Source organism: Dama dama, chromosome 22, assembly GCF_033118175.1.
Source record: "Dama dama isolate Ldn47 chromosome 22, ASM3311817v1, whole genome shotgun sequence".
NCBI lineage: Eukaryota > Metazoa > Chordata > Mammalia > Artiodactyla > Cervidae > Dama > Dama dama.
In genome coordinates this window covers 50816553-50842161 of record NC_083702.1, presented here as the reverse complement: position 1 = coordinate 50842161, position 25609 = coordinate 50816553, and the positions used below count along the sequence as shown (strand labels likewise).

At 47.8% G+C, this 25609-nt stretch overlaps 1 protein-coding gene across 5 annotated transcripts in view; it reads left to right on the top strand.

Moving 5' to 3' along the window:
* Positions 1-25609, top strand: part of CHST11 (carbohydrate sulfotransferase 11) — a 268035-nt gene that overhangs the window by 125884 nt on the left and 116542 nt on the right. The gene's annotated exons all lie outside the window — the stretch shown is intronic.

Genomic DNA, 25609 nt, shown 5'->3' with positions numbered 1-25609 from the left:
ATGAGAAAACTTCAAGGCTGGCCCTTTTAGGAGGACATTAATTAGCTTGTGATGCCAAGAACTGGTGAATGAACAACTAGTGACCCATTAGCTGACCTTTGATAGCTGGTGGGAAAGTGGGGGGAAATGTACTGCTTTGGCTATAATCTCTGAGATTGATTTTGTATCAGATTCTTAAGTTAGTATTTCTGTGGACCAAGGTGCTTGCAGAGGAAGAAACTCTTTGCTTCCCCAGAAGTGCTGAATTCCTGGAAGTCTTGCCAAGGGATGAGCCTGAGAACTTTCTGATTCCACATCTCTTTCTTGTCTTTCACCCTTTGAAAAGTGGACTCTTGAGTTTGTGCAAAATGGGTGGCCTAACCATGTTAATTCACTCCCTTCTTTCAGCCCCATCACTTTGGAACTCAGTGTGGAGGGGCCAGATTAACCAGGTCATTGCGAACTCAGATTCCCTGTTGTCTCCTTTACTGGGCTTTCTGGTAACTCAGCAGGAAATTGGCCTTTTTTAAAATGGTTACTGAAGTATAGTTGATTTACAGTGTTGTGTTAGTTTCAGGGGTACAGCAAAGTGAATCAATTATATATATACACACACATATATACAAATACTTTTTTTGAAAAAAAGCTCTCTTTTTCTGTTTTGCATATAGGGTTATCGTTACCATCTTTCTAAATTCCATATATATGTGTTAGTATGCTGTAATGTTCTTTATCTTTCTGGCTTACTTCACTCTGTGTAAGGGGCTCCAGTTTCATCCATCTCATTAGGACTGATTCAAATGAATTCTTTTTAATGGCTGAGTAATATTCCATGGTGTATATGTACTACAGCTTCCTTATCCATTCATCTGCTGATGGGCATCTAGGTTGCTTCCATGTCCTGGCTATTATAAACAGTGCTGCGATGAACACTGGGGTGCACGTGTCTCTTTCAGATCTGGTTTCCTCAGTGTGTATGCCCAGAAGTGGGATTGCTGGGTCATATGGCAGTTCTATTTCCAGTTTTTTAAGGAATCTCCACACTGTTTTCCGTAGCGGCTGTACTAGTTTGCATTCCCACCAACAGTGTAAGAGGGTTCCCTTTTCTGCACACCCTCTCCAGCATTTATTGCTTGTAGACTTTTGGATAGCAGCCATCCTGACTGGCGTGTAATGGTACACAGAAATACAGAACAGACTTTTGAACTCTGTGGGAGAAGGTGAGGGTGGGATGTTTCAAAAGAACAGCATGTATACTATCTATGGTGAAACAGATCACCAGCCCAGGTGGGATGCATGAGACAAGTGCTCGGGCCTGGTGCACTGGGAAGACCCAGAGGAATCGGGTGGAGAGGGAGGTGGGAGGGGGGATCGGGATGGGGAATACGTGTAAATCTATGGCTGATTCATATCAATGTATGACAAAACCCACTGAAATGTTGTGAAGTAATTAGCCTCCAACTAATAAAAAAAAAAAAGAAAAAAAGCTCTCTTCCACTATAGGAAGATACTGAGATACTATACATGGTGAGTATAGTTCCTTATGCTATACAGTGAGTCCTTGTTGGTTATCTTGATTTGGGTTTTTGTTTGGTGTCCCAGTAATCTGATTACTATAGGCCAGTCTCCCGCCTGTTCACACACTGGTCCCAGGAAGAGACTTCAGTAGAAGGGATTTCTGGTTGGTGAAAGTGGAAGTGTCAGTTGCTCAGTCATGTCCAACTCTCTGAGATCCCAAGGACCATAGCCCACCAGGCTCCTCTGTCCATGGATTTCTCCAGGCAAGAACACTGGAGTGCATTGCCCTTCCCTTCTCCAAAGGATCCTTCTGACCTAGGGATCGAACCCGGGACTCCTGCATTGCAGGCAGATTCTTTGCCTTCTGACCCGCCAGGGAAACCCCTCTTCCGGTAAGCCATGTTGAAAACAACATGTGCTACCAACACACAAAACGTACCTGTCTCTTTCAGTTGACCTCCTCTGTTCTCAGATTAGTTTCTCTTTTGAAACAAGACTGCTGAAGGGCTTCTGTTTTCCTGAGCAAATTTCATGAGCAGCAGATGGTGTCATGGGAAAAGCTGTTTCTGAAGTAGATGTTTCTCTGGACAGGTAGTCTGTGGACTGTGTCTGCACTAGTCATTGTTGCGTCCCCAACCCTGGCCTATAGTGGGTGCCCCCCGAGTGTCTGTGATTGAAAGAATGAAAGTTCAGGTTTAAATTCCTCCTTCACTCCCAGCTGATTTTACAACCTTGAACATGTGATGAGTTCTCTTTAGGGTCAGCTTTCCCATCTCTCCGGAGCATTGGGAGGATAAAATAATTCTGATGTGTCAGGGGCAGGGTAAACATGATTCATCATTGTCATGATTGTGAGAATGGCTTCACTACTGGAAGCCTTGACTCAAGGGTCAGACCTGGGTTCAAAGTTTGTTTTCTTCATATACCAGCTTTGTGAGTGTGGGCAAGACACTTAACCCATCTGAGATTGCCTCCCTCCTTTGTAACATGGTGCTAACAATTCCTGCCTTGCAGGCTTCCGTGAGAAGATGTGCCTTGCTCAATGCCTCCTATGGAGGTTGCTCCTTCCCAGATCCATTCATTCATTTACTCATTCATTTTTTCATCTGCTGTTGTGAGTGCCCACATTCTGCAGCACAGTGCCAGGCACGGGCACAAAAGGCTGAGCAGGGCTCGTGTGGTTAGGCTTCTGTGTCTGCTTCTGCTTGTTATTCCGAGGTTGACTTGAGGGGGTTACCTGGTGAGGGAGACCCGGCTCGGTCCATTTGTTAACCAATCAAAGAAGAGAAAACGTTCCTGGGTAGAACGTTCCATCTCTTCCATCTGGCAGTGTTGGACGAGGTGCCCACTTAGAAGCCTAGGACCTGGGCGGGGGGGGGGGGGGAGGGTGGAGATGGGGCTGGGGAGGCGTCCCTGGGAGCCATTTGTGAGGGAGTTGGTGGGTGAGTCACCAGCCTCCATCAAGAATGTTGTGGGCAAGCTGTCTGTCCCCTTTTGCTGGTAACCAGGAAAATGTCCCTGCAGGAAGATCTCCGCGTTTCCTCGGGATGTTGTCCCGGAATGTTTTTTTCTTAGGCTGGTTTCCTTTACAAGCTGCAATTATGTTCTCTTCCCACGCACGTTCCATCGGTGGCGCTTCTCCGAGAAACTGTCTTCGTGATCTTTGGGATGGCCGTGGGCTGGAGAGTTCAGAGGAGAGAAGGGGGCAGGAGCTCCTGTGGAGCCAAGTCTGGTTTTGCATCCACAGGACATTCACACACGCTGCATCCTGTGGGGCTTGGCTGTGGTTGCTTGTGTTCCCCTACCAGCCGAGCTCTGGAAGCTGCTAAGTCTGGGCCGATGTTATCATGGGGCAGATGACAAACACTGTAATTGCTAGAAACCAAACTGCTCCCGGAGATGCCATTTCCCCTTTTTATGCTGACTGGTTATTTGGGTTTGATATATGATGGTGAAAACAGGAACTCTGTGTTTTGACAATAAGGAAACCAGCATTTTGGCAAGTAGAGCCATCTTAGTTACTAGGTACTGGGACTATAGGCCAAATGCTTTCTGGGTGCATGCACGCTAAGTTGCCTCAGTCCTGTCTCTCTGCGACCCTGTGGACTGTAGCCCACCAGGCTCCTCTCTCCGTGGGATTCTCCAGGCAAAAGTACTGGAGTGGGTTGCTGTGTCCTCCTTCAGGGGATCTTCCTGACCCAAGAATGTTCATAAACTTCTCATGGAATGTTTGTGTCAAGCCCTAAAGTAGGTAGTACACCCCCATTTTACATACAGGACAACTGAGGCCAAGGAAGTTGTTACACAGCTTGTAAGAAGCAGAGTAGAAATTCAAATCCAGGACAAGCTACAAATCCATTTGTCTCTGTGCTGTATTCACTGTCGCCAGCAAAGTTCTCTTGGCAGGAATTATCCCATCCAAAAGAGAAAAAAAAAAAAATCACATCCAGATTTTCACTGGACAAAAAATCTTAAAAGCTCCCTTAGGAAAATTGGCTATAATCTGCTTTTAGTGTCCAAGGTTTTCTTATTTTAGTGCCTCGCACACCCCTAACCATTAAAACAACAGTGGGTGGAAAAAAAGTTTGTAGGTGATATTCTTAGAAAAACTGTACTCTGATGTCTTATAATTTTCCTGGTTCTCCGCTGTCTTCCTGGCCCCAAAATAAAGCGTAATTGCTGATCATATCAGCTGGTGTCAAGTCACCGAAAGTTCAAGAGTTGCCAACTGCATATTTGCGGGCCGAGCACATGTGCGGGCTGCCCCGCTCAGCCCAGACAGCAGGGCAGAGCTCTGCTGTCAGCCATTGATAGGACATAATTGCCCCAAAAATGCCAGCGAGGGGTGGGACAACCTGTCTTGCCTCACCCACCTCCCGGTCCTCTCGTGGGTTCCCCGAAGTCTTCCTGACATCCCTCATGCGGTTCAGCCCTGCCCTGCCTGCTTCTTTCTTTAGCGTTTGCACTTGCTCTGTGATTACTATGTTCCGAGAAGACAGATGCTCAGTCCAGGGGCCGACCAGGAACTTTTAAGTCCAGGAGGCCTCCATGCATGCACCAGTGGCCTGCAGACCTTCCTAGGGGCCCCTGGGGACCAGAAAATTCACTATTTTGACCAGTCAATATTTTATTGTAATAATAATTTTAAAAATTGGACCTTTATTGGTGCAGTCTTCTATGTGTTAAAGTATATTTACTTCTCCATAAGATGGGCTCCAAGAAGAAGGACGGAGAGAGGGAGAGAAGGGAAGGAGGAAGAAAGTTACTGTTTATTGAATGTCAGTGACTTTCCACACGTATCTCATGGAATCTTCACAACAGTCCTAGAAGGAAGGTATCTATAACTCCATCCTTCAGATAAGTTAACAGGCTCAGAAGGGCTAAGCAATTTGCCAAGATCCCATAGCTCCTTAATGGTTGTGCTGGGTCCATAGGACCTGGAGAGAAAGTGGGAGGAAGAACTTCTATCCCATTATCTTTTCTGGGTAGAAGAATGCTTTCTTGAGGTTCTGTTTCATGGTGACTGAAGCTGAGCTCAGGGTAGTTGCAGAATTCCTGAAGGCAGGGGCCAAGTTTCATGGAATGCATGGTAGATGTCCAATAAACAATTGCAGATTTGTTTTTTCTCATGGAACATGATATTTGGAGCAGTCTTTCTATACTGGCTGGAGCCAGGCTAAGCGGGAGTCCCTTCCTACCCCTTCCCCCAAGAACTCTGCTATGGGATAGTACAGCTTGGTGACATTTGGAAGTCGGGGTCTTTGATTAAGTTTCAGATTGAAAAAAGTTGTCCAAGGGAAGGTAGGAAACTCTTCCAGCTCCAACCTAAGTAGTTTTCTGAGCAAGGCTTGCCAAGGTTTATTTCGTCTACAGATGTTTATCAGATAAACAGAGGGAAGAGACATGGGGAAGAGAGGCATGTAGGTAACAGAACATGACCAGTGCTGTGTGATGAAACCAGAAGCGTCTTGGAAGTTTGTGGGAGGATCAGGAGTGAGCAGTTAACCCTTTCAGGGGCAGGGCACAATGGGAAGCTTTCTAGAGCAGGTGGCATTTGAGCCAGGCTTGGGCTTCCCTGGTGGCTCAGATGGTGAAGCATCTGCCTGCAGTGTGGGAGACCCGGGTTCGATCCCTGGGTTGGGAAGATCCCCTGGAGAAGGAAATGGCAACCCATTCCAGTATTCTTGCCTGGAAAATTCCATGGACTGAGGAGCCTGGTGGGCTACAGTCCATGGGGTCGCAAAGAGTCGGACACGACTGAGCGACTTCACTTCACTTCACTTCCCTCTGAAGACACACCAGTCTTCATCAGACAGGGCAGAGGGAATGGCATTAGAGAGGGGTGAAGCCGCGGGAGTGGGGCGTACAGGTGGGACAGTTCACGGCACGCTCAGAGAACGGTGATGGGTCTGTAGCAGGTGTGAAAGAGCATGTTGGAAGCTGACTGGAGAGGATTCGGAAGAGAGGCAGGTTGGTACCAGCTTCATAAGGCTTGTTCACACTTCCAGGGGGGTTCGTGGTCCCTAGAGACCCCCGGGGATGGTGTGCAACTTACAAAGCAGCTTCTGCTTCTGGCTCAGCTGCGTGTTAACTTCTCTTAGGAGGTCTGGCCCCTCCTGACTGCAGTCTCCTCCTCAGTAACACGAAGGGGTTGAATTGTACCCATGCTTCCCCACACCTTGTGCACTCATGAGCTTTGAAAAATCACCAGTGCCCAGATCCCCAGGGATTCTGATTATTTTTTTTTTTTTTTTGATTGGTTTGGGATAGGGCTGGGTGGAACCAACATTCCCTAGTTGGTTCTGATGGGTAGCCTGAGTTCTGAAGCACTGGGTTGGAGATTCTGGAAGGACCCCTCCAGTTTTGAAACCTTCAAGGGGACATCTCTGGCAGTCCAAGGCAGGGGTGTGGGTTTGATTCCTGGTCGGGGACCTAAGATCCCACATGCTGTGCAGCATGGATAAAAAATAAAACAAAAAAATAAAAAATAAAATCTTCAATTCTTTGGTTCTCACATCACCTGTTACATGAAAAGGAGCTCAGAGCATGTGCACTGAAGTGAAGTGAAAGTAGCTCAGTTGTGTTCGACTCTTTGTGACCCCATGAGCTATACAGTCCATGGAATTCTCCAGGCCAGAATACTGGAATGGGTAGCATTTCCTTTATACAGGGGATCTTCCCGACCCAGGAATCAAACCCAGGTCTCCCCTCTTGCATGCGGATTCTTTACCATCTGAGGCACCAGGGAAGCCCATGTGCCCTGAGGTTGCTCCCTATCTTTTCTATAGTCTTTCTGTATGAAGGACCATGTTAGCTATTTGCACTCAGCCTCGTTCACCAACACGTGGTGACCACATTCCTTCCTGTGCTCCATGGAAAGTTGGTTGATGCCCTGAGCTTTGGAGACTCATTATGTGAACAAACCGTAGAAGTCGAGCCCTTGGGCACTGAATTGGGCAGAGCCCCACATAAAGGACACTTGAGCCACTTGGCTCTTGATCCCATAAAAAGGAGAACCCCAGACTGGTTCCAAGCCAGACATCAGGTAGGCCCTTCTGAAGGATCAGCTTCAGTCTCACAAATGAGCATGAAAGGGCTCTCTTCCTTGAAAATCATTCTTTGGGAAGAAAGATACTGAATGGCTATATCCACTGGGGAAAGCAAGAGAGCAGACGTTGGACAGTCCCCAACTCTGGTCAATTAATCCCTTCATTACCAACCACCTGGTAAATGACGAGTCCATCTAATTATCTTGCTTTGACCCAACAGCTGTCTACTTAATTGATTTAGTTGTGGATCGGCTCCTTATGCAAAGATATTACTTACTGTCAGCCCAGCAGAACGGCAGCTGGCCGGCAAAGATGAAATATTACATCAACTTGATCTTACACACAGCACTTGGGAGCATGCTTCATTATTCATTGCAAATCACAATGGATGAGCAGAGCCCATTGCAGAAACCAGGGGCAGCAGGTTGCCTTTTTCACTATGACCAGCGGCTTCTTTATTCTTGAACCAGAGAAGCTGTCCCTGGTCAGATTTCCAGTCCAGCCAGGACAGCTGGGGGATCTGGAGTAGACACAATTTGGGTTGGAGGAGATGACTGGATGCTGGAAGAAAGGGGAGGATCCCAGCCCAGGTGTATGACCTGGGGCAATTACTTAACCTCTCCAAGCCTTGATTTCCTTATCTGTAAAATAGGAGTGTGACACCAGAGTTGCAGGTTTGTGAGGTTTATCAGTAACATCGTGTATAAAAAGCACCTAGGACTTGCCCAGAGCAGAGCGGGTGATAGTCGCTAGCCGTTAGTGGTCTAGGTTGAGTTAGGTAACCTGGGGCTTTTCTTAGGGGGTCTGGGATCACGCTTGTCCCCGTCCTGTAGGCTCAGATGTTTGGCAGATGCACACTTGGACTTGTGTTGAATAATAATAAGATAGATGATTTCCTCTTGCCTGAAAGCTACTAGCTATTCATCATGAGCACTACCTAAAAATTTTGATTGATGTTATGTGTCTGGTAGACTCAGTTGTTGGGAAGCTTGCTGTGCTGATTTTTGAGGCCATGAGTACCTCTGGATGGAGTGTGTGTGTGTGCATGTATACGTTCAACCCACATCCTGGAAAATGGGCAAATTCAGCTGTTAAGTTTTAAAGGTCTCCTGTGGTTGCTTGTGTCTGTTTTACCTCCAGCACGTAGGTAAACATGTCAGTGATAGTTGTTATAAAGTAAGACCATCTCTGGCCCATGTTAATGCGAGGCCATTGATTTCATGGTTTGGTTCACATTTCACTCAGGCTGTTTTTCTAGGCAGTTGTTCTGTTTCTGGAAGCCTAATTTGACCCAATATATTCAAATCTGGGTAGCTGAGCTCTCTAATGGGGTCCTTCTATATCGGGCTGTGTGGATATAGTCTGGTAGATTTCAACGAGAGGAAGGCATTCAAGTGACAAAACGACCTCCACAATTTCCAAATGGTAACACAGCTGTAAAAGCTGCCATTTTTGGAAAGTTATTTCCTAAATTGCCCTCAATTATAAGAGGCCTCTACATAATTTGATTTTTCTGTAAATTATACAACTCAAGGAGCTTCACAGTCAACTGGATTTTAACCTTGTTGAGATGGATAGAACTGAGACAAAGCTCTGGCTTGTTCTTAAATTCTCTGTAAGAAAGACATGGTAGTGGGATGGGGGTGGGGTAGGCGTCCGCCTCCTCCCCATCCTGCTTCCCTCTCGATGGCCAAGTTGGCCTGTGGGTCTTGTGGGGAGCAGAGTGTACACCCTGCCTCCAGCACTAATTACTGTGAATTCTGGGGCAAATAGCTAAACTTTTTCAAGCCCTGGAGACCTTGTTTATAAAGTAGGAGTAAAATACCAACTATTCAGTTATTAAGAATTAAACTAGGACTTATATTGCAAGTTCTGGGCACATAGCAAGCTGCTCAATCAGTTCTGTTTTTTAAACATTTATATTAGCTCAGATGAAGCCTTTTCCAGGAAGCTCTCCCTGATTTTTCTCCCTTCAAACTCAGGTTAAATGTCCTAGAATGGTACTGCCTGCTTACAACATAATATGATTTGTATATGTTATTTGAAATTTTTTAGCAGTCACATTTTGAAAAGTAGAATGAAAAACAGGTTAAATTCATTTTAATAACATTTTATTTAATCCAGTATAGCCGAAATATGATCATTGCTACCTTCAATCAGTAAAAATATTAAGATATTTTACACTTTTGTTTTTGTATGGAGTTTTTGAAGTCTCGTGTATTTGACACAACACATCTCACTTTGGGTTGGCCATGCATCACATGCTTAATGGCCATATCTGGCTGGTGACTGCCATACTGGACAATGCAGGTCTATGAAATGCCACACTCTCCTCCCCCATCCCATGTTTCCCTCGTTCGTGACACTTACCTTATGTGTTTGGAATGATCTCACTAGACTTTGAGCCTCTTGAGAGCCTCTGATCATTCATCTTGGTAGCTGGAGGCTCCTCCAGCCAGCCACAGAAAGGGAGCTCAGTAGGTGCCTGGCACTGAGTGAGTTGCCTGTCCTGGGCTGTGAGCAAGCCCGGTGTGTGGGGATCACACTGAGGAGGTGACCAGGGCTTTGTGTCCCTGGAGGCACTGACACAGCCGACCATTAAGGCCAAAGATTTGCTGGGGCCCGGTAGGTCCATGGTCTGAAGAGGGCGTCTCCACTCCAGGCTGATGCCTGCTGCTGTTCGTCACTCAGTCGTATCCAACTCTTTGCTACCCCATGGGCAACACAGCACGCCAGGTTTCCCTGCCCTTCACTAACTCCTGGAGTTTGCTCAAACTTGTGTCAACTGAGTTGATGATGCCATCCAACCGTCTCATTCTCTGTTGCCCCCTTCTCCTCTTGCCCTCAATCTTTCCCAGCATCAGGGTCTTTTCCAGTAAGTTGGCTGTTTGCATCAGGTGGCCAAAGTGTTGGAGCTTCAGCATCAGTCTTTTCAGTGAATATTCAGGGTTGACTTCTCTTTGGATTGACTGGTTGGATCTCCTTGCAGTCCAAGGGACTCTCAAGAGTCTTGTCTAGCACCACAGTTCAGAAGCTTCAATTCTTTGGCACTCAGCCTTCTTTATGGTCCAGCTCTCACATTCGTACATGGCTACTGAAACAACCATAGCTTTGACTATGCGAACCTTTGTCGGCATGGAAATTTATTGCCTCCCAGTTCTGGAGGCTGCAAGTCCAAGACTGAGGTGTTGGCTGAGTTGGTTCCTCTGAGACCCTAGGGAGGAATCCGGTCCATGCTTCTTATCTGATTTCTAGCAGCTTCCTGCCCATCCCTGGCTTTTCTTTATAGAAGAATCACCCCAGTCTCTGCCTTCATTTTCACATAGTGTTCTCCCTGTGTGTGTGCCTATGTCCAGACCCCTCTTTTTAAAAAAGGACTCCAAATGTATTGGATGGGGACCCGCCTACTCTACTAGGACTTTTTCCTAACTAATTGCATCTACAGTGACCCGCTTTCCAAATAAGGTCGCATTCTGAGGTATCCGTGTGAGGATGTCAGTACATGGATGGGGGTGGGGGTGTGTGCAGCACCATCCGTGACACCTGCTAGCCCTGTGCTAGATGCCTGGGCCTTTAGGAAAAGGAAGCCTTTGCCCTCGATTAGTTCACACAATAGTGGGTGAGTCAGGCCAGCGAACTGACCATCACATTAAGAAGTTCTGTTTGAGTTCAGTGTATAAAGCTGGAGGAGCTTAGAGCAGGACCAGAAAGAGGAGGCCCACGCACGTGTGAGTGTGTGCAGTCCTCTGTGCATGTGTATATGCGTGGCCTTTGTCACCCCAATTGAGCAAAGGCACAGAAGTGGTGACGCACACAGATGTGTGGTTCCAGCCTCCCCTGAGCAAACACCAGCCGTGGAGAGAGGACGCCCTGACACGCGAGCGACTGGGGCTCTGTCTTTCCTGGGGTGCACCCCATCGACACCCCTCCGGTGAGGACCGGCAGCCCAGGGATGTGAGAGAACCAGTTTCACTGTCGTTCCTGACTTGTAGGAAAGTCTGCTGCTCCAGTGCCTCCAGCTGATACTCTGCTCTTCGGCAGCTTCATGACCACGCCGGGGGACGCCGCCAGGCTGGCCCTGCCCCAACCTCGGCAGGTGCAGAGCTGCTCTGGAAGGAAGCTGGTCTTTCTGGAACATGCCCCAGGGGTGGGATGCCCAGGCAGACTCTGCTGCTGCCTAAAACGGCCTGGTGCAATGTTTCCTTCCCTTTGTCTTCCGTCAGGGGTTTAAAGCCACGAAATGGCCAGCATGGAGTTCTGGCCATTCTCCAACAGTGACTGTTGGAGAAACCACTCCGACCATATGTTCCTCTCCAGCCTATGCCCCACGGGGTACCCTCAGATACGTCCACAGCTGTAGCGGCGTCTTGCCAGGGCAGGGCTTGGCCGCGGAGGGCCTGCCAGCTCACTGCTTGCTTGGATCCAGGTCTCACATCCTGTCCCAGTGTTTGGGGAAAAGTTCTGAGAAAAAAGGGGCAAGGTCTGAGGCCTTAGCAGTGGTTAAGAGCACACGCCTTAGAACCAGCTGGGACTCCAGGGCCACCCCCTGCCAGCTGTGTGGCTTGGGGAGGCTTCTCACCGTCTCTGAGCTCGGTTTCCTCACCTGTAAAAGGAAGATGAACATACTGGCCCTGATCTCATGGGGTTCTTCTGAGGATTGTGTGAACCCACAGAATGAGGCCGGCAGAGGTGTTAGCTGTTTACTATTTGCTGTGACTATCATTCAGGCACAGAAGCCAGGAAGGAGGAAATGATCCTGGGGACAGATGAGAAAGTTGAAGTCTAGATCACTGGGAAGGCAGGGCTCCATGTAGCCAGCTCATCTTCCCCTTGTTTAAAGGGAACTCCATCTTCTAGAGCAAGAAGGTCTCAGTTTTGGCTGCCCTTCAGAATCAAAAAAGGAAATTTAAAACACCCTCACTTTCAACCCCTAACTCAGAATTTTGCGGATGCTGGTACTTTTTTCAAAGCTCCCAGTTGATCCCAGGGTGCAGCCGCAGTTTGAGCACCACTTGCTCTGGGTTTTTCCTAACTCAGAGATAGTTCCGGAGACCAGCAGCCTGGGAATCAGCTGGGAGCTTGTTAGAAATGCAGAACTTGGCCTTGACCCCAGTCTGCAGAATGGAAACCTGCATCCTTCCAGGGTCCCAGGCGGTCTGCACCGGTGATAACTGGAGAGGCTCCTGAGACAACAGCTTGCTCTCTGGGGGCTCCCAGAAGGTGCAGCTGTCCCTGCATTTGATGACCAAGGACAGGTGGCAGAGCGTTTGCATGGGTTTTGGAGATGGAGACCAGTAAAGTGTCCTTACCTTTCCTGGAGCCTGGCTTGCTCTGCTTTTCTGAAAACTTAGAAAGTGGATGCTGCATGGGGTTCTTGTCAGAGGCAGGGAGCTGGTGTCCCATGGCAGGTTAGATGGATGGGCAGCCTCTCGGATCCTGTGGATATATTAAATGTTCATTAATTGTCTCAACTCGGGGAGAAAGAGGGCTTCCTTGGTGGCTCAGATGGTAAAGAATCTGCCTGCAATGCAGGACACCTGGGTTCAATCCTCGGGTTGGGAAGATCCCTTGGAGGAGGGTATGGCAAACCATTCTAGTATTCTTGCCTGGAGGAATCCCCATGGACAGAGGAGCCTGGAGGGCTATAGTCCATGGGGTCACAAAGAGTCGGACACAACCTAGTGACTAAGCCCAGGGAGAAAGAAGTGTGGCTTTGAATGGGGACCAGGGAAGCAAAGGCCACGTGACGCCTTTGCAAGGTGGCTTCCTCCTTCACGGGCGCTGTGTCCCTGGGTGGAGGGGATTAGGAGGGTGAGGAACTGAGCTGGGCTTTCTCGGGTGGCCACAGTCTGACTTTACTCTCTTCATGGTTTGGGCTGTTCCTGACCTCACTTTGTCAGGAAACAGGAAGGAGGTACCTAAGAGGTGGAAGATTGCTTGCTTTGAGTTCTGCCCTGCTTGGCACGGTGGCCGCCTGTCATTGTCGCCTCCGTTCATTCTTCTTGGGAGGGGCCTGCTTTCATTTGTCCCCCTGGATCTGTGCTGTGAGCTTCCTGGAGACACCGCTTGGTTGCCGTCTTTTCCCCTCTTGCCAGAACCCCAACCAGAAATCTGTGTTCAGACAGTAATCAGGATGATTCCAGGTCTCTTTCCTAATTAGCAGGAAGCACAGAGCCAGTGAAGGCAACCAGGCAGCTTGGTAAGGCCGGGGTTAAGGTCTGCCCATGTTGGGAGGGTCTACCATACACCAGGTGGTAAATCCACTGGGCTTCTGTTGGGTCACTGCTGGTTCCACAGCCTGGCATGGACCACAGCAATAGCTGGCAGAGGAGATTATAGGAAAGGGTTCACTCACCCCCAAACCCCCGATCACTAAGAGTAAAGAATTAAATATGCTCTGGGTTTTCACAACCCGGAAGAAACATTCTTAGTTCCACTTTTTTCCAAGGACAACCTGGAAACGCATTATCAGGGGGTACTTAGCATCTTTCAGAGGGACACATTTGAATCAGATGAAGTCAGTCCCTTGGCTCATCCTCAGCTCGCCCAGCCGTCCCCTCAGCACAGCTGCTCTGTAATTCTGTAACTGTTATTCCTGAAGACCCTTCATTCTAGAACTGCTGGAGCCTCTTGAAAATTTCATCTTGTTTTATAGGGAAGTTGCATCTTAGCTTGACCTTCGGAAATGAGGAGGCTGTCTTGGGACCTGTCCCTCCATGGTATTTTGTTGCCACATAGACTGGCTCACAAATGGTACCCCCACTTCTTCCCACGTCCGGCCTTCGGTCACTCTCATTCATGATAGTTAATCTCAGCTGAGGGCCTTGGCTCTCAGTAGGTTTTGTTCATTTTACAGGATAGACGAGCTGGTGCCTGAAAAGAAATGTAACGGAATTGGCAGACACCAGGGGAGTTCAGAGGCGGCTGATAATCCAGTTATTCACGGTCATGAGGGAAAGGGTTGAATGAGAAATAGAAATGCACACGTAACCAACCTCCAGGCCTCATGTTAATCAACTGCCTTCTCTTCCAAGATGGCTTTAACCAAGGCCAACAAACAGACTGATTCATCACTTTCTTCAGAACTGACCTGAGTGTTCAGTACAAAAGAGATAATTTGCCAAGCCCTTTTTTAATGAGAAGAACTGCAGTTTTTTTTTTAAAAGTGTATTATTATTGCTGCTTTTGTAATTCATGCAGAGTAAAGTGTCATTTTCCTTGACAAAGTGACAAAATGAGCTGCTTCTGCGGGTTGGTTTGTTCACTGTTGTCTTATCAGAGACCAACATATAACATGGTGATTTTCTTTTTTGCGGGGGTGAACGAAAAAAAAAACACACCTTAGAGATTTTTTAGACTAGACTAGACTTCTCAGCTAGAAGTCTGAGATTCAGACTTAGATCTTGTTGAAATAAGGATCAGGAGCCAGGAGAAGGAGGGTCGATTATAATTGACCTTCCCCCGGATTTTGTGGTGTGACTCAATCAGAGGGGAAGGAGTGATTAGCATCTTGAAGAGATAAAAACCTGGTCAAAAACAGCCCATGGCAAATCGCTGCCTTTGGCTATCTGATTAATGTTCGAGGTACAGTCTTTCTTGAGCCTAAGAACCCCATGCTTATCTTATCAGTTGCTCAAACTGAACTTGATAAATAGCAATGCCCAAACCCAGTGCAAACTTTGGGAGATGGTGGTGCTTCTGACCTCAAGTTTTATGCAGTGGGGTTCTGGGGAGCCCTGCAGACAGACCACTGCCCCCAGTTGAGGGGCATCTTAAGCAAGCAAGCTCAGTCACTTCAGTCGTGTCCAACTCTTTGCGACCCTGTGGACTGTGGCCCGCCAGGCTCTTCTGTCCATGGGATTCTCCAGGGAGAGGATCTGTTTGGGGAATAAAAGCCAAACTGGACTCAGAGGTGAAGTGTGTGGCTCTCTAACTCCGTGTGAGTGCTCATTTGTGTCCAGCTCTTTGTGAGCCCATGGACGGTAGCCCACCTGGCTCCTCTGCCCATGGAATTTTCCAGGCAAGAATACTGGAGCGGGTTGGCATTTCCTTCTCTAGGGGATTTTCCAGACCCAGGGATCGAACTTGTGTCTCCTGGGTATGCTACACTGGCAGGTAGATTCTTTACCGCTGAGCCACGAGGGACGCCCACTGATGCCTTAAGTTGGTGCCTTAAGCTCTAGACCAGAGGTCCACAAGCATTTTCTACAGAACTTTAGATGTCTGCTACAATGACTCAGAGGAGGGCCTGGCAACCCACTCCAGTATTCTTGCCTGAAGAATCCCATGGACAGGAGAGTCTGGTGGGCTACTGCCCATGGGATTGCAAAGAGTCCACATGACTGAAGCGACTTGAGTGCAATGACTCAACCCTGCCGCTGTACCCTGAAAGCAGCTGTCAACAGGATATATAAATGAGTGGACATGGCTGGATTTGGTCCACAGGCAACCTCTGCTTTAGACAGTGCTGAGAGCCAGAAGCCTCAGGTTCAAGTCCCAGCCTCTCTACCTTACAAGGGCATTCTTGGGCAAGACATGCAGACTCCCAGGACTCACGTCCTTTACTTCTAAAAATAGGAATCACAATGCTTCTCCAAGAGATGGTGAGACGGTGAGAGCATTTGTAAACTGTAGAGAACCGAGCCTGACTTGGTTACTGGCATTCTGTCTGCAGTTGTGGTTCAGGCCCCCAGTGGTGGATGAAGCATGCATGTCTATTTGGTAGAAAACGTTAGGTGCTGGCCAACCAGCTCTCCTGGCTGTAATTGCATGATGAAATCAGGGAAGTGCTATTTAATTTCAATTACATTCATTTTCTTTGGGCATATGAGAGGAGTGCCACCCTCTCAAAGCTTCCTCTTCCCGCCATGAGAAATTTCTCAAGCTGCAATGCTTTCAGTCTAACCTGAATTGATCTCCATTCTGGAAATTGCAAATGAGCAAAATGACTGTGATGAATGGGGGCTCTGGAGAAACACAATGCTTGGGCTCAATGTCTCAGACTGGAGAAGGGAAACCTGGAGCCTTTATCGGGGAAGGTGGGTGGTAAATGAATTGCCAAGCGGGAATTGGAGGATGGTTAGTGAATAAACCCATTGTGCTGAGCAATTATGCATCTCATTAAGATGCACTCGGTTTTGGCCTTGATACTATGAGAGTTGTCAGAGCGAATATGTGCAGACCTCAATTTTGAGGTTTGAAAAGGGGTCAGTGTGTAATTGGCAGGAGAAGAAAAAGAAGGGAGATGGTTCAAACAATAGGTATTAAATGGCTATTACAGCAAAGACGACAGAGATGTAAAGAGTCAGACACCCTGATCACTCAAGACACAGTGCGTGTGGTCTTAGAATCACATTCGGGCCACGTGGAGAGTGCCTTCAGTGCTCGTAATAAGCCTTCTTGGGATCAAAGCAGTTTGCTCTATAGAAAGTTTCAAGAATGCTTGGGATGTGTTTGTTGAATGAATGAATGACTGGTGCTGGCCCCATGATTGTCAAATAAGTGAGTGAAGGTGGGAAGGAAGGAATGAGCAAATTAATAAACCAACAGTTTGTGTAAAATGAAGATGATAATAGTACCTGCCCGTATTGTAGGGTGGGAGGATTAAATGGGAGAATGCGGCTAACCCCCAGCACAATGCCCTATAGTAGCAGGCACTCAATTTCAGTTGGTTCTGTTCCTACTTTCACCAGGTGTGTTGGTCTGCTTGGACAGCCATAACAGGATACCTCAGGCTGGGTGACTTAAACAACAGGGACTTATTTCTCAGGTCTGGAGGCTGAAGTCCAAGAAGTCCAAGGCTAAGGTGCAGGCAAGTTTGGTGTCTGGTGAGGTCTCTCTTCCTGCCCTTCAGATAGCCACCTACTTGCTACATGGTCTTTTCAGATCTCTGGTGTGTCGTCTTCTTCTAAGGTCATCAGTCCTGTTGGATTAGGGCCTCACCCTTACCTGATTTAAACTAATTGTGTCCTTAAAACTGGAGTAGGAAATGGCAACCCATTCCAGTATTCTTGTCTGGAGAATCCTGTGAACAGAGGCGTCTGGCAGGCTACAGTCCATGGGACGCAGAGTTGGATCCGACTGAGCAACTGAGCAAATTTCCTTAAAAGCCCTGTCTCCAATTACAGTCACACTGGGGAGCTGTATGGTTAGGCATTCAATATATGAATTTGGGGAGGACACGATTCCGTATATTACATTCAGTAAAGAATCAAACCTTGGTTTAACCTTGTCATTGAGCAGCTACACTGGAATAATCTTTTCCTGGGAAGAGAAGTTGGAGATGCCCCAATGTTCTGGAAAATTGGTGAATTTCCGACAGCATACGTCCTTCCCCATGGGAGTGTCTGTCTTGCGTTCTTTGAAGACCTTAGCCGTCAGCTTTTTATTTTCCATTGTTAGACAAACGGGCAACTCACTCAAGCTTATTTTCTTAAAAAAAAAAGAAAAAAGCAAAATACCTGCACTCTATCTCTAAGACTTCGGTAAAACAGATGCCCTAGGAGAGGAGATCAGCCTCACTGAAGCTGCTATTCTGTGTTAGCACGAGCACTAATAGGATCTCATTTCTTTCTCTATTTTCATTTTCATCTCCAAATCTGCCTGGAAGACAGTGCGAGCTCATTAATTTGAGCTTGCGCATTTGAAATATGTAACATTTCCTGCAAGTTCCCCATGAAGTGGGATTCATGAAGCACATTAATTGTGTGAACATAATTAGCAAAGAGTGGTGCAGAGCAGGGAGGTACCTGGAGGTGATCCAGTCCTTTCCCTTGGTGACTTTTTCTTTTCAAATGTAGGAATGGAGACCCAGTGCATAGACCTGGGCCCTCTAAGCTCACCCAGTGGTACCATCCCCCTTCTTCAGGACCCCAGCCTAATTCAAAGAGTCTTGTTTGTGAAAGACAAACCCACTTTGCTATTGTGGGTTCCTTTTTATGTGGACTTCACATATTAAAAGTACATTTAAAAAAAATATTCTGCATTTCAGGCTTTTCCACTAATTATGACTGGCCTTCTCCCAAGCTAGTTCAAGCTATTTTGGTGAGGTTTTATAGTTATTTAATAAGAAAAAGTTTTTTCAAAACCTCATAAAACCTTCTGTACAATTCATTCTAACCAACACTCCCTCTTACAATTATGTCACTAACAACTTCTCTTTAAAAGGCCAGAACTTTTGTCTATTCATGTTAACCTTAAAAGCAGCATTCACCAAACCCCTGAGAAACAAGAAGTGTAATACTTTATAGGATTGGGGCAGAGAGAATGAAATAATGCACGTGAAAGGGTTCTGTACATTAGGGAAGCACAGTCAAATGCTTTATGTTTTCCTTAATTGCCATTTCTGTGCTGGGCAGCCCCCAAAGAGTGGTCAAAATGTGTCGTTGGATGTAAAGGCAGCGTTTCCGTGGGGATTCCCCAAGGAATGGGCTGTTTTTTCATGGGATTTGAAAAAAATAAATGAGACGCCTATTTATTCATCCACATCAAACTATAACTGCCACAAGGCCTGGAATGTTCTAGCCAGCATATCACCATGTCCTCTCTCTGGAGTCAGACCTATTAAGGCACCAGACAGCAATCAACAGATTATTCCGTGAACCCAGGTTCAGAGCACTGGTGAGGTGGATGGAAATGTGTTCCTTAGCCTTGGGACTTGAGGAAATCTTTGCATGGCCATGGCCAACAAGAGTGGAACACTCCCAGTATTTGGGTGTGGGGACTTCTGAGTCTCTGCTTCTTGGGTATTTAAGGTTTCTTTAACTCCATTTTGGGATTGTGGAAGATGAAGGGTTATTCCCTTCTTTATAACACCAGCTAAGGATGGTGGTGATGATGCTGATGGCATGGCAGTGGCGGTGGTAATAGCAGTATTAGTAGTTATTGGTGCTCCTTGCACATTCACTGTGTACTAGGCACTCTTCTGGCACTTCACACACATTATTTGAATCATCTCAACCCTATAGTGTAGAAACTCCATTTGACAGATGACGATACCAAGGCTCAGAGAGGTTAACAAATTCACCTTAGGGCACACAACTGGCAAGTGAGAGCCGTGAGAAGTTAACCCTGGCTGTCCAGCGCCCTTTCACTGCTGCCTGGCACAATACTGTGTCTCCATCTGCCAGGGCTCTTTTAAGTCCCAGGACACACGCCACTCCCATTATGATGACTCCGAGGACTGGGAGCAGCATGTGTCAGGGCCCCAACATTAAGCCTGAAGTCAGGAGAGAGGAGACGGTCTTTATCTTGCTTAATCCCAAATGTCGCATTTCTCCTGCACTTCCTTTGGGGGCCTTACCTTCAGCTGACCAGTGCTGACAGGTGGCCCCTCACCTCCCAGAGCCCACTGACCACATGTGCCCAGACCGTCTCTTTAGGGCTCAGTTTTTTTGCATTCAAGAAAAGACAAAGGGCAAAAGATTTGTTTGCAGCTGCCAGGGTCACAATGTGAGCCTCTCCAAGCTTGCTGAGTTTGGAAGCATTTCCGGTTTCCTTCTCAGAAAGCAGTAATTTGACTTTGGGCCACTAGTGATCAGTGAAGTGAGTTTCTGTTACTGAGGGTAATGTGGCGTCGAATTCCTCTGATGGAAGAGAATCAGCACCAGCTGTTGTGAGTAGCATCGTTTCCGTTGAGCTGGCCCCTCTCTCCCTCTTCAGTCTCGTGCCTGGCCCTTCTTTCCCTTCCCGCCCTATAGGACCTGGTGCAGTTCCTCGGCTGTACGTGCTTTTTTCCCTGCCACTGGGCCTTTGCACATGCTGCCTCCATTGCCTAGAAAGCTTTCTGCTCTCCTCCCCTCTCCTTGGTTGACTCCTGCTCAGCCCTAGAACCTGTTATATGTACCCTTGGCTCCTTTACTTCTCCTTTTAAGTCCTTTATCTCTTGTGTGTGTGTTAGTCACTCAGTTGTGTCTGACTCTTCGCAACCCCATGGACTGTAGCCCACCAGGCTCCTCTGTCCATGGAATTCTCCAGGCAAGAATACTGGAGTGGGTTGCCATTCCCTTCTCCAGGTTGCCATTGATCAACCAGTGATCAAACCCAGGTGTCCTACACTGCAGGCAGATTCTGTATCATCTGAGCCACCTTTGTAATTAGTTTATTTTACTTTTGTTTTTTATGTGCCATCTTCCCTGTTGGATGCTAAGGTCCACGCTGGCTGCCTCTGTGCCTGCTTCCTGGCTAGTGTAGTTCCTGAAATGGTGGGTACTGGGTAGATGCGGTGAGGATGGGGCACCTCAAGCCTCATAAGACCTGGGTCTTCCAATCAGTCAACCCAGTAACCCTCTTTCTATCCACCCCAAATCCCAGATCTGGAGTGGCACAAGGGTAAGTGGCTAAGGTGAGAACTCTAGACTTAGGCTGTCCCGGTTTGTATCCGAGCCTTGCCTCTTGCTAGCTGTATTTTTCTGTTGCCGTGTGACAGATTACCACAAAGGTAGTGGTTTACAGCGCATACATTTATTATCCCAGTTTCCATGGTTCAGGAGTCTGGGCAGCGCTGGCTGGGTCCTCAGTGCTCAGGGTCTTACCAGGTTGCAGCCTGGTGTGGGCCAGGGCAACGGGCCATGGGAGGCTTGGATCCCTGTCCAAACTCTCGTGGTTATTGGCAGAATCCAGTTTCTCTTAGCTGTAGAAATCACAGCAGCTTGGGTTTTCCAGGCCAGCAGGAGAGTCTTGCTGAGTTTAGACAGAAATCTAAGCCCTCTTTAGAATGCTTCCCTGATAAGGTCAGGCCCATCCAGGATCACTTCCTTTTAGATTTGCACCCCTGAACATCTGCAAAATCCCTTTGCCTTATAATGTAACATAATCACAGAAGTGATATCATATTCCCAGGTCCTTTCTGCGGTCAAGGGGAGAGGATTGTACAGGGCAGGTATATCGGGTGGCAGAAATCACAGGGACCACATTAGAATTCTGACTACTGCTCTAGCTGTGTGGCCTTGGGTAAGTTGCTTAACTTGTCTGTGCCACTGTTGTCTTATCTATAAAGAATAATAGCAGTTCCCACTTCACAGGGCTTCTTGTGAAGATTAAATGAGCTAATTTGTGTTAAATGCTTAAAACAATTCCTGGCAGGTGGTGAGTATTCAGTAAATGTTAGCTGTTACAACCATAAAGACGATGCTAATCCTCAACCAAGCCAGTGGGATCTAAGTTTAGAAACACAACCCACCAATTGGCTGGAAAATGAAACCTGAGAAGAGGCTTGGGGGAAGGAAGGAAGAGCCTGGAGACTGTCAACAAGCTCGGTCAGTTGGCCATGTTGAAAGGAAAGTTGACAGCTTCCACCCCACAGGGCAGACACGAGTGAAGCAGATGGAAAGCTTCATCAAGTTACTGAAGCAAATTGGATATATGTGGGTACATGCATCCCCCATTTTAGTTCCTTTTATCAAAACATCTCCTCTCAAGGCAAAGAGGAATATTATCTCTCCAGAAAGCTTATAATCCCTCACATTAGGAATTTTAGTTAAGACGGACATCCCAAATATGAAAAAATGAATATCACTGGATGTTTGGGCAACTTTTGTGAGCAGCTGCACCCCAAATTTAGGTCTGACCTAAAGGAAAGCTTTCTCCTAAAACAGGATCCCACTTGTTCAGTTGAAACATCAGGGTCTCCCGTCACCCGGGTGAGACTCTCCGTTACGTGAAGCGGTATTGTGCGATGTGGCTGGCAGGAGGCCGTTGTGGAAACCTGCTCTGATGCGTGCATTTTGCTGGGGAGTGTTAAGCTTTGATTTGTTGCTCCGTCTGGGATGCTGTTAACCACATGTGGGCAGACGCAGCGAGGTGAGTCAATGAAGTGCACGGTGGCATATTTATGCATAGCAGCTGGCAGGGGGAGAAAGATGACGCAGCTCCTGTCTTCGGGAGGAAGTCACTTCATTGAAATCCCTTTCAGTCAGGTCACCCAGGGCAAGTCATTCACTCTTCTTTAGATCATGTGCTTTACATCTGATAATTCAGCTCAAGTACTATTGACGGTGGTGGACACCGTTGGCCCTCTGCCCAGACCCCCTCGCCTCCCCTCCCGGTTTCCGGGCGCCCATCCTCCAGCTTCTACGTGCTTTGTGTCCAAGGGCTGCACCTGCGACTTGCGTCTGGGGCTGCGTGTGGGCCCCTGGAGTTGCTTCCTCCCATGCACAGAGATGGAGAAGAGTCCGGAATCAGCCTCTTCCTGGGCAGCCCTTAGCCCGGCTCCATCACCTCACGTTGGGACAGAATCGGAAAAGTGAAGTCACACTCCCAAGCTCTCCATGGGATCCAGGTTAAGACTGGCATTAAGCCTGAAATTACATCCTTGCTGGGCTTCTTCGACAGAGGATGAGATGGTTGGATAGCATCACCGATTCAATGGGCATGAACTTGGGCAAACTCCAGGAGACGGTGAGGGACAGAGAGGCCTGCTGTGCCTCAGTCCATGGGGTTGCGGAGTCAGACACAACTTAGCAACTGAACAGCAATGAACATCCTACTCCCAGGACCAGTGACATAACTTGCAAGGCCCCTTTTTAAAATATTATTAAAAATTTAGGATCTCAAGATAGTGATGGCAGAGTGGTACATTCAGCATGAGACCCTTGTGATTGGCAGGTCCTGTGTGACTTCACAGGTAACATACCTGCAAAGCTGGCCCCTCCTGTTCCCTCTACTTTCCTATGAGCATCCCTTATTAAGTCACTTGCGTGTGAATTCTTGTCTTATGCTCTGCTCAGGATGGATTCTAAGATGAATCCAGCACCAAGCCTTCCCTTGAGGAGCCTAGGGAAGACAGATCATTGTATCACACATCAGACCATGAGGCAAAGCCTCATCCTGGAGGTACCCACAGTGAGCAGTGTGGGGAAGAAAATGCTGTCTGTGAGCTAATGAGGACTTCTGGGTCCAGGCCAGGATTCTTTCATCTGTTCCAGGAACATACTCTGTGCCTGAAACGCTGGACAGACAGATTTGGGGTTGATGGTCTGAGAGAGGGAGGGCAGATGACTTCAGAAAGGAAGCACAGCATGAGCCGCGTGTAGAAGTGGGCCCTCTGTATTTAGCAGGTGCCTACTGTGTCTGTGTGCCCCGTGCAGAAGGTTTGAATTCTAAACAACCCAGTCCCTACCCCCAAGTTGCCCCTGAGAACTGCTTACAACCAGCTCAGGTTGAATTCTGTGCAAGGGAAATGCTAAGCTGAAATGGGCGAGAAGTACTAGACTTGAGAAGGAGTCTGGTCTAAGAAATTACCATTGGGCAATATGAGTCCTAGAGATTTACATCAAGGAAAATATTCTCTAACAGTGGGACTTCAGAAGTTGACAAGCTGGCAGGATTCCTTTTAGGGGGGGAAAGGGGAAACTTCTGGATATCACTCCAGGTTCTCTAGTCTGTTAATCTGGTTCCCTCGGTCTGACTCATCAGTTGGGTCAGTGTTAAATCCTTTTCAAGTTTGTTGGATTCTTATTTGAAATGACTCTAGGTCCCTCAGTTGCCCTCACCTGCATCCCAACCTGGGCTGGTGATGGTGCTCTGCAGACAAGACCCAGGGAGCCTACAAACACCCCCTGGTTTCCCAGAACACTGAAGCCACTGTGGGCATTAAGGAGCTGCCACCCCCACCACCTCCGCTCCCTCAAAGCCGGGAAATACAGGCCCTGGCTGTGGTCCTCCCAGGGACGGCGGGAAGGGAGGTGGTCTTGAAATGCCCACGGTTCTGGGGGGGCCCTGGGAAGCTCTTCTTCATCATCGACTTTGTCAGGCGGAGGCCACCCCTCATTTTTCACAGCATGCCTATGGGCAGGCAGATGATAGCTCTTCCACTGGGAAAAAGGGTATAAATGCCATAGAAGCTGCTGGGATTTGCCAGGAAGCAGGAGGAGGGAACCGTCTTCCGCTTTATGTTGTGTTATCTTTCTGACGCTTGAAATATTTAGCTGTTCCGATGTGAACACCCAACGATCAAGGCTCAAAATTCTTCCTTGGCAGTTGTCCCATTTGGGACAGTAATTCACAGTTTCTTCACTGCCTTCTCTTAAGCAATTAAAAGAAGGCAGACATTATTCTTATGGATATATATAATCAAATGATTTTTAATTACTTAGTGTGTTGGAAGAGGAAGAGAACAGTGAGGGGAAGAACCTTATGGTTTCCTCTCTTCCTCTGCTGTCTTCGATTTTTTTCTCCCCCCGAGTCTTCAAAAGCATCCTTGAACAGGGCTCTGCACGACAAGGCCTCTGCCAGTCTCAGGCCACATCTCAGGGTGCTATTCCTCAGGAGGTTTCTTCTAGCCCTTTGACCCTCCAGCTCCTCCACACACCTGACTCTTGCTCCTGCCTGTAGCATCCTCCACCGTCTCAGGTCACCATTAACATGGCTTCCTCAGCAAAGCCTTCTCCGGTTCCCTTGTCACAGGCTGTCTCGGTGCCTTTTGCTTTTCCGTTTAGCACTTCATTCATTCAGCAGGTTTGTACTGAACACCTGGTTTGCGGCAGGCTCTGTTCTAGGCACTAGTGGCAGAGCAGTGAGCAAAACCGACACAAACCCGTCCTCATGGAGCTTGTATGTTCTAAATGCATCGAGGTTGTGATGACAAAGAGTTATTCAGCAATCGGTTTTTTGACGTATCTTCCCCATTAGCCTGGAAACTCCATGAGGACAGAGCAACAGCTGTCTTGACCAAAGTCTCTGTCCCACCAAGTGCCGTGGATCTCATGGGACGCGGGGCAGCTTGTGATCGGAGGCTGCCATTCAATCATCTCGGCTCCCCAGGGTGGAGATGTCGTCCTTTGGACTCCAGGCATCTTGGTGTGAAATTAGTTTCTCAGGACTGGGTTACGGACCATGAGAGGGAATGGTGAGGGAGGAGGAGTTAGCTTAGTCACAGTCTTCCAGAACCCTGGGGGGTCTCCTCTGTCCATTCTCTGGGATGTGCCCCACAAATCTTGTACCATTTCAAAATCTCTCCTCCATCCAGTTTCTGTGTAGTTTTACAACTTCTTGGGGTCATTTTGTTTTATTTTAAATTTTATGTATTTATTTTTGGCTTCACTGGATCTGTGTTGCGGGGCGCAGGCTTCTCATTGCCGTGGCCTCTCTGATTGTGGAGCACAGGCTCTCGGATGCACGGGCTTCAGTAGTTGCAGCTCTCAGGCTCTGAGCACAGGCTCAAGAGTTGTGGCTCATGGATGAGTGGCTCTGTGGAATGTGGGATCTTTCCAGATCAGGGCTGGAATCTGTGTCTCCTGCACTGGCCGGCGGATTCTTTCCCACTGAGCCCCTGGGGAAGCCCCAGGTCGTTTTATTTTATGGTAGATCTTTATTTGCTGGGCAATTGCGGTAGTGGTGGTGGTTTAGTCTCTAGGTCATGTCCTACTCTTTTGCACTCCATTGACTGTAGCCTGCCAGGCTTCTCTGTCCATGGGATTCTCCAGGCAAGAATACTGGAGTGGGTTGCGATTTCCTTCTCCGGGGCATCTTCCCAACCTAGGACTCGAACCCAGGTCTCCTGCATTGCAGGCAGATTCTTTACCAACTAAGCTATGAAGGAAGCCCTGGGTGACTGTGAGAGACCC